At 56.7% G+C, this 13,691-nt stretch overlaps 1 protein-coding gene across 6 annotated transcripts in view; it reads right to left on the bottom strand.

Annotated features, from left to right (window-relative positions):
* tab2 (TGF-beta activated kinase 1 (MAP3K7) binding protein 2) overlaps positions 1-13,691 on the bottom strand; it is a 40,366-nt gene that overhangs the window by 18,247 nt on the left and 8,428 nt on the right. The window contains exon 1 of one of the 6 annotated variants that reach the window (XM_064340010.1): positions 5,889-6,200. The exons of the other annotated variants lie outside the window; for them this stretch is intronic. The gene's annotated coding sequence lies outside the window, so the exon portion shown is untranslated. Of the gene's footprint in view, positions 1-5,888; positions 6,201-13,691 lie in introns of those variants that run through there. 6 annotated transcript variants of the gene reach the window in all.

Raw genomic sequence — 13,691 nt, 5'->3', positions numbered from 1 at the left:
CTTTCATTTCCTTTTTGGCACCGAGTCCACGACTGCAGATCTGGAGATGTGGCTTCGGTGAAAAAAAACCCAAAAAAAAACCCCGGCCCGCGTTCTCAAGCCACAGCCAGCCAGCCAGCCAGCCGGTCGACGCACTTCAGAGAACAGTAGTCGCTGTGTCGGGAGAGCCAATGAGAGGAGTCCCCGAAACAATAAAGTAAAAAAAGTTTTTTTTAAATTTTTTTTTTAAAAAGGTCGAGACGGTCCGCGCGCACATCTGGTGTGTCATGCGTGTCTGTTAGAACGCGTCCCTACACCCCCCCACCCCACCCCAACCCCGTCCCGGCCGTGGACTGCATTTCTGAAACGGTGCGTGTTCAGGCCTTCGCCGCTGTGGGGAAATGTGTCCGCTCGTTAGTGGCCGCGGCTCGTTCTGCTTGCGCCGGCAGGTTCCGTACGGACCGCGCTTCAAGGCTTTCCGCTCAAGCGGCTCTCACCGAGGACTTACACAAGGACCACAGCTGGCAAAGGGCCACACCGGGGACAGGGCCCGAGCTCTCCGTGACCGCTCGCCCCACAGAGCCGTACTCGTGCGCCTGCTGTCTCCTGCGTAGGCTGCTCCTGGCTTTTGTTTTTGCGCATTGTCACAGTGATATTTCGCGTGCTTTAACTGGACTGGTCAGATCCTTGGCTGGTGATCAAGCTACTCATGACGAGGTAATCACTGTCTGAAGCACATCCAGCTCCAGGCTTTCGTTCTGCGTGTGCCTGCAGATGTGTGTGTGCCAGAGATGCAGTGGGTGCATGCGCATGTTAGAGACACACACACACCCAACGCAACACACACCAACGCGCACATCACCGCGCGCAGTAGCACACACACACACACACACACAGCACACACACATACCCACCACACACACACGCACCGTGCACACATACACACACACCATACGCACCGCCGCACGACACACACACACACACACACATAGTACACACACACACAGCAGCACACCACACACCAAGCACACACCCACGACACACACACCCCGCACACAACACACAAAAAACCCAGGAAATCAGAAATTGCTCGCTGCGGCAGCATGCAGCTGGCGGCTGATTGGAAGCAGGCAGGCAGGGGCACCGGCTCTCTCTGGGGGCACAGTGGGACACGGGGAAGTCTGTCTCTCCCTCCCTCTCACCCTCTCTCGCTCCCTCCCTTTCTCCCTCCCCCTCTCTCTCCTTCTCTCTTTCTCTCTCCCTCTCCCTCCCATTCTCCCTCCCCCTCTCTCTCTCCTGTTCTCTATTCCTCTCTCCCCTCTTCTCTCTCCCCTTCTCCTCTCTCTCCCCCTCTCCCTGTCTCCCCTCTCTGCTCTCCCCTCTCTCTCCCTTTGCTGAGTGAACTGTGGAGTCTGCTGCTCTGCACACTACCCCCCCCCCCTCCCTCCGCACACCAACGCGTTCCCCAGGGCTCGCCCCCTGTCCCATCTCCCTCTCCCTCTCCGCGCCGCTGAATAAGAGGCCTGGGGCTGCCCGGCAGGTTGGGTCTGTCCTCACCATTTATGGGCTAATCAGGAGTGTGGGGGGGGGAGAGGGGTGTCTAAGGCACTTGCTGCAGCTTGCTTTGCCTTATTTTCCCTCTCCTCCTCCTCCTCCTCCCCCCCCCGGGCCTCCCCCACCTCTCCGACACGGCATTTCTGCGGTGCGACCGAACGCCGAGTTCACCCAGCGGCGGCGGCGGCGGCTCGGAGGCGGAAGCGCCGCCGCATTCCGTCTGCCGGAGCGACGGCCGGGCCCTAGCCGTGGGGCTAACGGCTGCAGCCCGCCCGCCAGGCCGCCTCTCCTGCGGTTATCAGCCAGGCAGAACAGGGCCGCCCTCGCCCGCACGCACGTCCACACAGCAAAGCCACCGCTCCTTCCCACACGCCTTCCGCCCGGCGAACCTTCGCACTTCAGATGGTTTATTTTTCTGTGGCGGTCCAGGTTCGGGCGGTGGTTCGGGTGGTGAAGGCGGCGGTTGGCGGGTGCCGGGGGGGGTGACGAGCGGGAGGCCCTGCGGAGTGGAAGCGCCGGGCCTGGAGCTCGGGGCGGCTGCGGAGGCACAGCTGGGGATGACTCAGTTTCCAGGCAGGGCATGAGCAACAACAACAGAGACTGGAGCCTCGGGGTTTAGCGCTAAAGCTCCCCGCTAAACTCCCGGCGAGGGGGAGGAGCGCCGGGAACAGCCCCCGGCCCCCGGCGCGCAGCGCTGTCACTCAGGGGCAGGGGGCGGAGCTCTCCACGGCGACAGGAGCGCCACCTCGGGCCCTGCACTGCCAAACATTCTGAACCGACCGGGTCTATCACTGGGCCAGAGGGAGGTGGGACAGAGAGAGGGGGGTGAGTGTGTGTGAAAGAGAGAGAGAGAGAGAGGGAGAGAGAGGGAGAGGGGGAGAGAGTGTGTGAAAGAGAGAGAGAGAGGGAGGAGGAAAGAGGGAGGGGGAAGCGAAAGAGTGAGAGGGAGACCGAGAGAGAGAGGGGGAAAGAGAGTGTGAAAGAGAAAGGGGGGAAAAGAGTGAGAGAGGAAGAAGCAGAAAGAGGGAGGGGGAAAGAGAGAGTGAGGGAGAGGAAATCAGGAGGCCATTAAAAGCAGCTGGACCGCAGCCAGCACTGCACCCCTAATAAAGTCCGCTCTGCGCAGCGCCTCAGTCAGGGGCCTGAGAGCCGCACATCTCAGGCCGCGCTCTTCCTGTGGGCTTCACACCTCTGCGGCTAAATGCGGCTCCGCGGCGCTCGTTAGCCAAAAAAAACAAGTAAACAAACAAGCCGGGGCTAAATTTACAAACGCGCCGTCAACAGGACGCATCTGGCCCGCGTTAGCGGAGTCGCGGAGAGAGAAAAGCGAAATGAGGGTTTTAACACCGGCGAGGCCATTTCCAAACGGCCCAGAGAGGCGGCTAATAAGGCCTCGCTTCCAGCCTTCCGGCGGCTTCTACGCTGCGTGCGCGCCCGGGAGGGGGGCTGGGGGGGGGCACGGAGGCCCGGAATATTCCGTGTCAGTTCTGAATGAAAAATAAAGAAATAAACGAGATGGCCCCGCGGGGGGTTGGACCGGCGGTGCCGTTAATGTGGAAAAGCGACCGCGAAGAAAGAACTTCGCGGCGACGGTAAATAAACATGACCCCCCCCTCCCGGCGCGGCGAAAGTTCGGGACGGGACGTGCCGAGCCGACCCGCTCGTGCCGTTCTCAAAAAAAAAAAAGCGGCATTTGGCGAATCGGGGCATCGAGCGGCCCGTGGAAAGCCTTGGGAAAACAGCACCTTGTATCCCCGGGACGGCGTGCCAGGACTCTCCGCCGCGCTGCCGACGGGTAGGGACGCCGCGCTCTCCGCATTCCTCGCGTAGCAGCTCGTCTGAGTCACGGACGGAAACCGACCTGCGGTGACGAAATCGCGCAGCCGCCGACGCCGCACCCACGCGCGAACGCCAGGTCAGCCGATACAGTCAGAACTGAAGCGCATACGTGCCCATTTCCATTCCTCCTTTTTTTTTCTTTTTGCTGAACAAATCACGCTCAAGCGGTAGAGGTGACGGAAAAGCTACAGCACCGCACAGAGGCTGCACGGTAATATCGCCACGGTATCGTCATGGCCGCATGATAAATCGTCTTTGCAGACTAAGGCTAAGCTGGTATATACAGCGAGTCACACCGCCACAAATGACCTCCAAGCCGAGGGGACACACTGGTGTGGACATAATTCAAAGGTATTGGGCCATTTGCTCTCATTGCCTTTCACCTAACTCATACCACAGCGTACCACAGAAATTCAGGCAATTCAGGGGGAACACATTCAAACAAAGTGACAGCTGGACTTCCCTGCTCAGTCGGTGCTCAATGGTTGTGTGTCAATGACTGGCATACTTATTAGTATCACTGAACAGTATATAGGAAACGGTGAGAGGACTACACTCCTTATACTATAATCTGTACATATTATACAATTTTAGCATACTACACTATAGCATACTACAGACTACATACTAAAAATGCTACAGGCTACACATTATAATCTGCACACAGGCAGTAGACATATTACAGCCTCCATGTTATAATGTGCACATGCTACACATGCTGTACGTACTGCATATGATCAGCACCACATACACTGCCAGTTTAAGGCATCTCCGGTTCTCACAGACACATTCTCTGATCTCCGAGCAGCCAATCGGCGGTCGACACTGCAATCTACACCTGCGGTCCATTTGCGTTCAGATTCCAGAGGAACGCAAAGCGACCGTCGTGTGCGCTCTCCCGGAAGCGCAGGCCGGCTTTTTTTATGAATGGCGTAAAACCCAGGGCGTGAGAGCGGGGGGGTGGGGTTTGGTGGGGGGGTGGGGGGGTCAGAGAGCACCGGTGGACGGTTGTGCAACATTCGCCCACCTCTGAGGCGGTCTGACTGTGAGCAGTCTCTACCCCTCCCCTTCCTGAGGACCCTCTCACCCCCAACTGCCCCCCCCCCGCCCAAACCCACCCACCCCCTCCGCAAGCATTCTATAAGACCACAGCCCACGCTCAAAATAGAAACTTTAACAACAAGTAAAATGTTAAGCTAAACCACTAATCTCTCTATTTCACCCCTGCCAACGACTTTTAAATTCAAGAAGATGGGAAGGAAAGAATTTCATGGTAAAAAAAAAAAAATTAATCTGTGAAAGATTTTTTGAATCTGTGAAAACTTGCAACAGCAGGAATGGCTGGAAAGGAAACTGCACAGAACGGTGTTCCACGCGGCTCAAAACGGGCCTCCTGAGGCTGCACATTCGATGAAAACTGAATCCCAAACTGAGACGCCCCCCCGTCAGGGTCCGATATGTTTGTCTCAACATAAAACAGCGTTGATGTTTTAGTTAGCGCTGCGGCTTGAATGAGTTTTGGACGCAGATTTGGATTCTTCAGTAAAAAGCATAGTTAAAAGCCACTTTGCAAACTAAACAATTTGACATCAAAGGCATCTTTGCAAGGCTCACAATGCGCAGGCCACCCAGCCACTCTGTAACCTGAAATCTCTTCACCAGCGGGATTAGAGCAGTTCTTTTAGTTTTTTTGTTTTTTTTTCCCCTGCCACCATCTCTTGACAATGATTCCTTGACACTATAATTTGCGCTCAGTCTTTGTAGCAGACCCCCCCAACACAGTTTCAAAACCCTCCAGGTGCACAGGAACAGCTGCGGTGGGAGACGTTTGCAGACTTCTTACTTTTTTTAAACTTCGATAACCAGTTGTGGAATTATCTAGTGCCCTTGCTGTGCCACCTGCACCTGTGCATGCAGCAATGCAGCTGTGCATGGAACGCTACAGCTATGCATGGAGTGCTGCAGCAGTGCATGCAGCAATGCAGCTGTGCATGGAACTCTGCAGCTGTGCATGGAACACTGCAGCTTTGCATGTAGCAACGCAGCTGTGCACGGAATGCTGCAGCTGCGTAACTGCGCATGGAGCGCTGCAGCTATGCAGCTGCACATGTAGCGCTCCAGCTTAAGTGCACATTCTCCTCTCACATGGCCTCCTCTGAGTCAGTGGCAAACAATGCACCGCACTGCAGAGCGCATGCAATCCATCACAGACAGCAACTGGTCACCCACAAGGGCAACTTGAGAAACACCTACTGATCCAAGCCCAGCCTGCCCCTGCAGAACCAGGCATGACACAGCCATGGGTTCCATGGAAAAGCTGTGACAACAGACTTAAACTAGGCTTCAGTCTATATCAACTCGCTCAAAACAAAGCTAGTAGGGTGACTCGATCTTTTTCAGAACACGCAACAGTTGTGAGCACAGAGCACAGAAAGCCTGGCATGCTCAAACACATACAGTGGAACTACTCTAATTGCAAAGACTCATAATACCTATACAGAACAGGGCTCACCTACCCGGCTCAGGCACAACCTCACAACTGCAGCAATCTGCGAATGCCCACGTTAACCCCTTCAGTTCTGCGCCCAGCTGTTACACAGGCGCGCAGGCGTACGCTACGCTACGCTACGGCGCCATGCGTGGGACAGCCGCGCAGGACAGCCGCGCCGTACGCCGCTCCTCCCGCCTCCATACGCTGTTATTTGTTATTTCCTCCGCAGCGGATCCTGTTGCACTTGGATGGGCTCTCCTGGCTGAAGCCTGTTTTTCATCATGAGAAAAGCCCTTTCCCATCGCGGCCAAGACCATTCATTAAGGCCGGAGTAATACTGAAGAAGACACTCAGAGAGTCCGACGAGCGGAGAGAGAGAGAGGAGGGGAGGGGACAGGAAGGAGGCCGGGGCACACGTGACGGGGCTTCCGGACGGAGCGGGGGGAGGGGGGGGGTTCCCCTTTCCTGTCATCCTCCCACCCCTCCTACCACAGCTCCCCCCCCCCCCCATCCCTGGCCCGCTCCCCTGGCTGGCTTTCAGCTGCTCCGAGCGACGGCCTCTTATCTGGATCACATTGGGGGGGTCTGCGATGTTTGCCCGGGCGCTGCTAAAACAGCCGCTGCACTTCTGTTGTTTCTCCACGCCGCCGCCGCCGCCGCCCCACCCCCTCCCTCGTGTCGCCCCTCTGTAATCCGTAGCGCGGCGGCCGCGGGGGGGGGGAGACCGCACAGAGAGACGGGGGGGTGGCGCGGGTCCCACCGACAGCACAGACGCGCCCCGGGGCAGGGGGGGGGTGAGGGGGGCGCGGGAATGGGAATGGGAACACACACTGCAGACGCAGACGCAGACGCGTACCATGGGTTCAAAGACCGCAGCGGGCGAAATTAAACGGCCGCCCCGAAGCGCGCGGCTTCTCCAGCGTTACCGCGAGGCCCGGCGCTGCTCGGGGGGGATTTAGGACGGCGGCGCGGGCGAGCGCGTCTCCCAGTAACATGTGCGGCGCAGTCCCGCGCTCCAGGCGGCCCCGCCCCCAAAACCACTCCGGCCTCACGAAGCGTTCACACACAGGAAGGTGCGCTTCGGATTTACTGGCGCCGTTCAAATGGATTTTCATGCCGTATGCTAATCAAAAAAAAGGAAAAGCATGCATATTCCTACCGCTCAGCTAGGGGGGGAAAAAAAGGGATCTATTTTTACACTGCCTGCACGCTGTAGAAAGATGAGGTTACCGCACCTTTGTTTTCAAACCCGCACTGCCGAGTCTGGGAATATAAAAACACGACGCAACTGCTCGTAGTTTAAAGAAGGTCCAGGGCGAGCCAGAGGAAACGCGCTGAAAGCATGTGAAAGCGAATCCGATAGCTGTGAAACGTGTGGGTGGTTGTGGGGGCGAGTGGGAGGGGGCTAAAAAAAGGCTCAAACAGTTGGTTCTGAGAGATTTTCCGACAGGGGTTCGCGGAGCGCGCTCGGCCCCGCTGGCCCCGCGCCTGGCTACGGATTCCTGCGCTACGTGATTCACCGTTAGATTATTTGTTGGCTCCGGCCCCATGGAAACGACCCCCCACCCCCCCCCCCACACCCCCCCCTCCGGAACAAGCGCTTCCGGGTCGTGAGAGCGGAGCCGAGTTTTCTCACCGGTTGCTAACGGCGCGGCCCGCGTCGGGATCCTGCAGACAGCGGGGGGGGGGGGGGGACAGACCGCGCGCTAGCCCCCCTCTCAGCTCAGAGTGGCAGGATGCAGGGCTAACGGCTCGCTTATCTTATCCGCCGGGTCGGGGCTCGGCGCGGCTCGCTGCGCGCTCTCAGGGGCCCGGGGGGCTGAGCGCAGGCTCCTCAGACCACATGACACCGCCGGGCTTTAGCACACACGCGCAAAGCCGCTTTTATTATTACATACGAGCGAAGAGGTGGGATAAGGAAACGCCGACGGTGGAGATGATTTAAGCTGTTATCGTCTGCTAGCAAGAGCCAGGGGCTCGTTTCTTTGATAAATGCCTTTATGCCTGTAAGCTATAAAGCCTACAGCTTGTTTTTACCAATCCATTATATAATCCTAAACATTCCAAGTCACAACACCAATGGCACACAACACGTTCCTTTAAAAAAAAATCTAATTCTATTATATTTGCTTGGTGTCTGAACACACAAACGTTAGATCTGTCAACTGATTTGTGAATCGGTTGTACACAAGCAAATAATTCATAATGCAATAACCGAAAATATTTGAACCGCTGGTGAGCCTTCATAGCATTCGCTGCGTTTGTTATGTTATCATTACAGAGAGCTTGTTCAAGCTTCTTCCTGGGTGGGATCCAAGAGTTCTGCTTTTGGCAAGGCAGTGGAAAAACACCAGCGCTTCCTGGGGGCACGCTCGAGTCCCTGGGAAGAGTTCCTGGGCTGATTGAAAAGCGCTTATTATAAAGCGGCTTATTACAAACGCTGCAGCGAAGATAATCCCAGCTATGAGTATACGATGGCCGTGTGCGAACGGCGAGCAATTTTGGCCTGAGGACGGCGCACGCTGTCGGGGCTGCCGGTCGGTGCGACACAGCTCCGCGGCACGTCGCCCCGTCCTTAGGACACCCCGCCTGGCTCAGAAGCCGCGAATGCCGGACATGCCTCCCGCGCCGACGGGAGTACCGCGGCCACACCTTCCGCGGGAAGTCAGACACCTCTCGGAGGCCCGGCGAGCCCACGCCCGCGGACTGAATTTCAGTCGCGCGGAGCTTCGCGCATACCGCACGCCAGGACCGCCCCAATCAGGCCCTCGAGGCCAGCGGCACTGCTGGTTTCATTTTCCACGACAGTCCCGTTTAGTGTTAACGTCACAGATTGGCCAGAGGTACTGCTCGTCTGGCGTCCCGGATCTAAACCCGCTCCTGATTGGAGGGGGCTGGATGTAAATCACAGGCGCCGAGGGCCAGGTCTGAGCGTCCCTGTCGCGCGCCTGGCCAAAGCGCCGACCGAGCTGAGAGCGGGAAGCGGGACGCTGAGGCCGCCAGCGACGGGACATCTGGCGGCCGCGCAGAGCGCACACGGGCACGTCTTCAGCCTCCACCGCCAGACCAGGCTCTCTTACGCTCTCCAGGAAACCGCGCGGCGACTCCCCCCGTCCGTCCGGCTGGAACACGTCGCTCCTCGAGCTCGGGACCCCAGAAGCCCTTCGAGGGCACCCCGCGCGCTCCTGTTACCGCCAGAGAGCGTCCGGCGCACGGCAGGACCTCCGCGCTCCTCTCCGCTAAGGAGAAAACCCTCCGGCGGAAATGCCTTCGGCAGCTGCTAGGAGCATTACTCCCCACCGCCGCGCGAGCGGCCGGCCCCGAGAAGGCCCGCGCCGGCCAAGTCACGTGACCCCCGCGCCGGCGGGACGGGGGCGACCGCTGTGTTCCGTCGGCCCGCGGTGGTGGCGCGCCTCAGAACCCTGCCGTCGGGAGTTGGGGGCGCACGGTCACGCCGGGTCCTCGACAGCGGGCCGACGGGCTTTTTTTGGGAGCGGCGCTGCGGCGGCTGGGCCCGCGCGCTATTCGCCACTCGGGTTAAAGAGCGGCGGCGGCTGGCGGCGCTGTGGAGGGGGGGCCCCCCGGGCAGCGACGGCGGTGGTGGTGCTGGTCGAGGACAGGGAGGGACGCTGCCGGGGAGGCCCCCAGACGGGCACCGACAGGTGCGGCCGCAGACGGTGCCAGCGGCCGCCGGGCCTGATCCCCGCCGCGGACGGGAGCCAAACCGCGCGGCCGGCGGGTCTGATGGCGGCGTGTTCCCGCGAGAGATCATTACGAGAGGAAAGGAGAGCAATACAGCACAATTACTCAATTACACACCGCCTCGCCTCTGACAAGCCTGCCCTGGGTAGGAAATGACAGAGAGAGAGAGAGAGACAGACAGAGACAGAGACAGAAGACACAGACAGTGAAAGAGAGAGCGAGAGAGAGAGAGAGAGAGAGAGAGAGACAGACAGAGACAGAAGACACAGACAGTGAAAGTGAGAGCGAGAGAGAGAGAGGGAGAGAGAGAGAGACAGAGAGGGCAGTGTGGCTAAGAGAAGGGGGGGGGAGGGTGCAGCAGCTCGAGTCTGCTGTGCTGTGTGGTGCGTGTGTGTGTGTGTGTGTGTGTGCGCATGTGAGTGAGAGAGTGTGTATGTGGGGGGGCTAGCGGGGGTCTCTACATTTTGCTACCCTCCCCAAACCCACCCCCACCACCCCCCTCCCCCTCAGCCCCTCTCCGTCCGCCAGCTTCAAAGTCAAGAAAAGTTTCCATGGATCAGTGACAAGGAAACCGACAAAACGACCAAAACAAAAGGAGTTCAGGGGTTGCTGGGAAAAAAAAGAAAAAGAAGAAAAAAGAAATCCAACTCGTCCAGCACCTCCTTGACTACGGAGAGCTCCAATCACCTTCACACTAGGCCACTGGTGAACTAATAAATAAAAAAAGCAACGAAAAAAGTACTCGTTAAAACAAAAACGTTTGCGAGCTGAAAACAAAAATATCGCTGTTGTGCAATCGTGCGACGGGGCAAAAAACAAAAGTGAGCGAGATCGAGCCCCCTCGCCTTAAACAGGCTCCGAAGACGGCCTCTGAGACACGAGAGCTGCAAACACAAACGCAATTTTAATAAAGCGCTACTGCGGCAGGAATTTCGGAGAGATAGAACCACACAGCCGGTTCTCCCCCTTGGCAGAGCCGCTCCAAACCACAACAAACAAAAGCGTCTGCAGGAATCCGACCGCGGAGCTCGCTGTCCACCACACCCAGACGATGTTTTTAGAAACAGAGGTCTAGGGAAGAGAGGAGAAAAAAAAAGAAAAAAGAGAGAAAAAAAAATTTAAAGAAAAGACAGAGCGGCGTTTACCGTACCGGTACCGCCGCAGGACGTGGGATCAGAGGCGCCCACCGGGGCACTCTGCGGGCCTTCGGCATCGCCAGCGCGTAAAACCGGAGAAGAGGGATGAAAGAAGAGCAACGGAGCGCGGGTGAAATGACGAAGGACAGACCTGCGCGGAGAAATCTCCGGAAAAAGACCTGAAACGGGGCGAGAGGGCGTCCGCCAAGAAAGTCACAAGGAGCCTGTAAAGGAAGCCCGGACGAGGACGTTTTCAAAACGGGATAAGCGGCGGAGCGATAAGACGGCTACGCGCTCGGACGTCCCTCGCGTCAACGAAGACGAGACCTCGAAACGTTTACGAGAAAGACGTCTGATCCATCAGCAACAAACGTGTCGGTTATCCGTAGTCGTCCTAAGACCTGCAACAATACCCGTTCAGCCCCTTACGCAACAATGTCGAGATAAAGCGCAAGCCAGCGTTAAGACGATAAGGTTCTCTCCCCTGTTATCTGGCCCCGAAAGTTTACAAACAAAGCCCTCGGCTGCGTACGGCGGCAGCGACCGGCAGAATCCGGGGGGCGGGGGGTGAGCGCCGCCCGCATCACTTCTGGGCCCAGCTTCTTTATTTTTTTTTTTTTTTTTTACATGTAGACTTTCCACCGCCCGGCGTTCGCATTCTTCCCGGAGGTTTGGAGAGGCGCCTGCGTCAATAGCGGCCCGAGACGAACATCAGCGAATCACGCGAGCGCTTTCCCTCCTCGCTAACGGTAGCCTTCCTGGACGGGGAGCGCGGGCGCGGAGCCGTGCGGCCCAGACCAGACCCAGGCTCGCCGGAGGAGAGGAGACAGACGGACGGGGGGGGGGGGCTTATCCGCGTTATCAGGTGCGCCGCTTCTCAAAACCTTTCACTGATGGATCAGTTAGACGTCTCCCCCGCTTCCCCCTCCCACACCCCCCTACCCCCAGCACTACGTCCTATCTTTGGTCTCCCCTATCTGCACACTTCCCTTAAAGGCTTCTCGGACCTCCTAGCCTCAGCATAAACAGCCGCCCGCGACCGGTTTCCTGCGTTTTAACGCGACGCCGTTGTCTCGAGCGGCTCAGGCGCTCCCCTGGGCTTCCGCTGCAGTCGGCCCCCCGGAGCCGTGTGACCCGGCGCGGCTGCAGTGACGCGGGCCGGCCAGAGGGGTCGCCACCCGTACGTCATCCGCAGGCCGCGATCCGTCGCGTATCGCCGCGGCCCCCCAGGAAGCCGCGTGAGCCGCCGGCACACCCCGTCCGCAGCCGTGTGCCGACAAAGAGAAAGTAACAGAGGTCTTCCAAAGATGACCTCAGCCGCCCTAGACTACCCCAGAGGAGGGATACGCAGACTTGGCTCACAGAGCCAGCAGCATGGCTGGCTTTCATTCTTGCCCCTAATCGGGGACTGATTTAGACCTGGGAAGCAACATGAGTGCACACAGCGGGCCAGGCAACTTGATTGATCAGGTACAACAGAAAAGCAGAAGGGCTAGATTTGATTATGCCTACCCAGGAAAGTAGCAAATGCACCACGATCGCGTAGCCTACACTCCCTTTTGAAGTGACATGCTGACCTACTTCAACAAACCACAGCGGGACAAAAATCAGCGACGCTACTTGCAGTTTCTCATGAACAGTTTCGCAGTGGTTTATCAGTGAGTCTCAAAGGAGTTGCTGTCACAGCGTTCAGGGCTAAAATGGATCCATAACAAGCAGTTTCACTTGAAAGCCATCACAGATTTCGGACATTTGAGGTACAAGCCACATCAGCATTCACAGCAACACGACAAACGGTGTCGTGTCATTACCAATGTTCCCTAACATTTTATTTTAAAAAAACGGAACTGAAAAGGACCTCGTCTAACCTCACAAGAACGCAGGCTGCAGCTCTGCCAGACATTAAATGTGTCAACCATCAGTGGAAACCGAGCGGCCAAAACCGGACTTCACTTTTGAAGCTCGCTTCCTGGTCTCGCTGACAGACGTAGCTCACTAGCACAAGTGCGGTTGGCACCAGGACAGGTGTTTCAGCCACGTGTTACAATGGAAGTCAATGGTAACAATACGGCCAAAATGTGAAGCCAATCATTTTTTTCCCCCACAAGAAATACAGTCGCAGTTGGTGTTTTTTCTTCATCTAATGTCTCTCCAAGTGCTGATCTGTTAAGTTATTGTGCTATTGGGACAGAATTGTCATATTTAGTGGACGAATCACTGCTGAGTCACTGTATCTCACATGCTTAGTGGACGACCGGGACTCAGCCGGACTTCATGCCCATATAAGGGCCCCCTGAGACCACACAGACTCGGGCTCCAATTTGTACAACATGGCGGCGCAAGAAATCTGCACTTTTTTTCCCTCCCCCAAACGGTGTTCACCAAGCCCAAGGAAAGTCAATGGGTGACGTCACAGTGCACAGTGACTCGGTCCATATTTTTCCTACAGCCTATGGTAGAAACCAATCAGAAGTGAAGCTCACTGCTAATGGTTAGCTCAATGTTATTGGTCCACAGCCTCTTCCTGGGTTACAGGTACCCTAGTCTCACGAGAAGCAGAATTTTCTGTCTTTTTTCAGTCAATTTAGCCTTCTTAAACATGGGTTCACTGTCATGGTTTGAAATATGCCATTTCGGGATGCAACAAGTATTTTTTCCCTAAAACCGCATTAATGTCTTTAAGGCCCTTTTCCGCCCTGCCACTTTTCCAAATATCCCTGCTTTAACACGACCGCTCTGGTTTTAATTAGTTTAAACCCAGCCGAGGCCCTTCTATATTCCGTAAATTGACGGTTTTGCTCCTATCCTATTTCACAGCAGAATCGCTACAGTGAGGGGAACTTGAAAAGCGCTTCATTAGGAAGAAAGGCAGCTCTTTAATTATTCAGCTCTGTCAAAATGCCGATTTGCCGCTTACATTACTGAAAAGGGGGCTATTTCGGTGAGCTGATTTCATCATATTTCATTTCAAGGAGTTTCAGCAGCGGGAA

This window comes from Anguilla rostrata, chromosome 6 (assembly GCF_018555375.3).
Source record: "Anguilla rostrata isolate EN2019 chromosome 6, ASM1855537v3, whole genome shotgun sequence".
NCBI classification, from domain to species: Eukaryota; Metazoa; Chordata; class Actinopteri; order Anguilliformes; family Anguillidae; genus Anguilla; species Anguilla rostrata.
The sequence above is the reverse complement of the archived record's forward strand: the minus strand, read 5'-3'. Positions and strand labels throughout refer to the sequence as shown.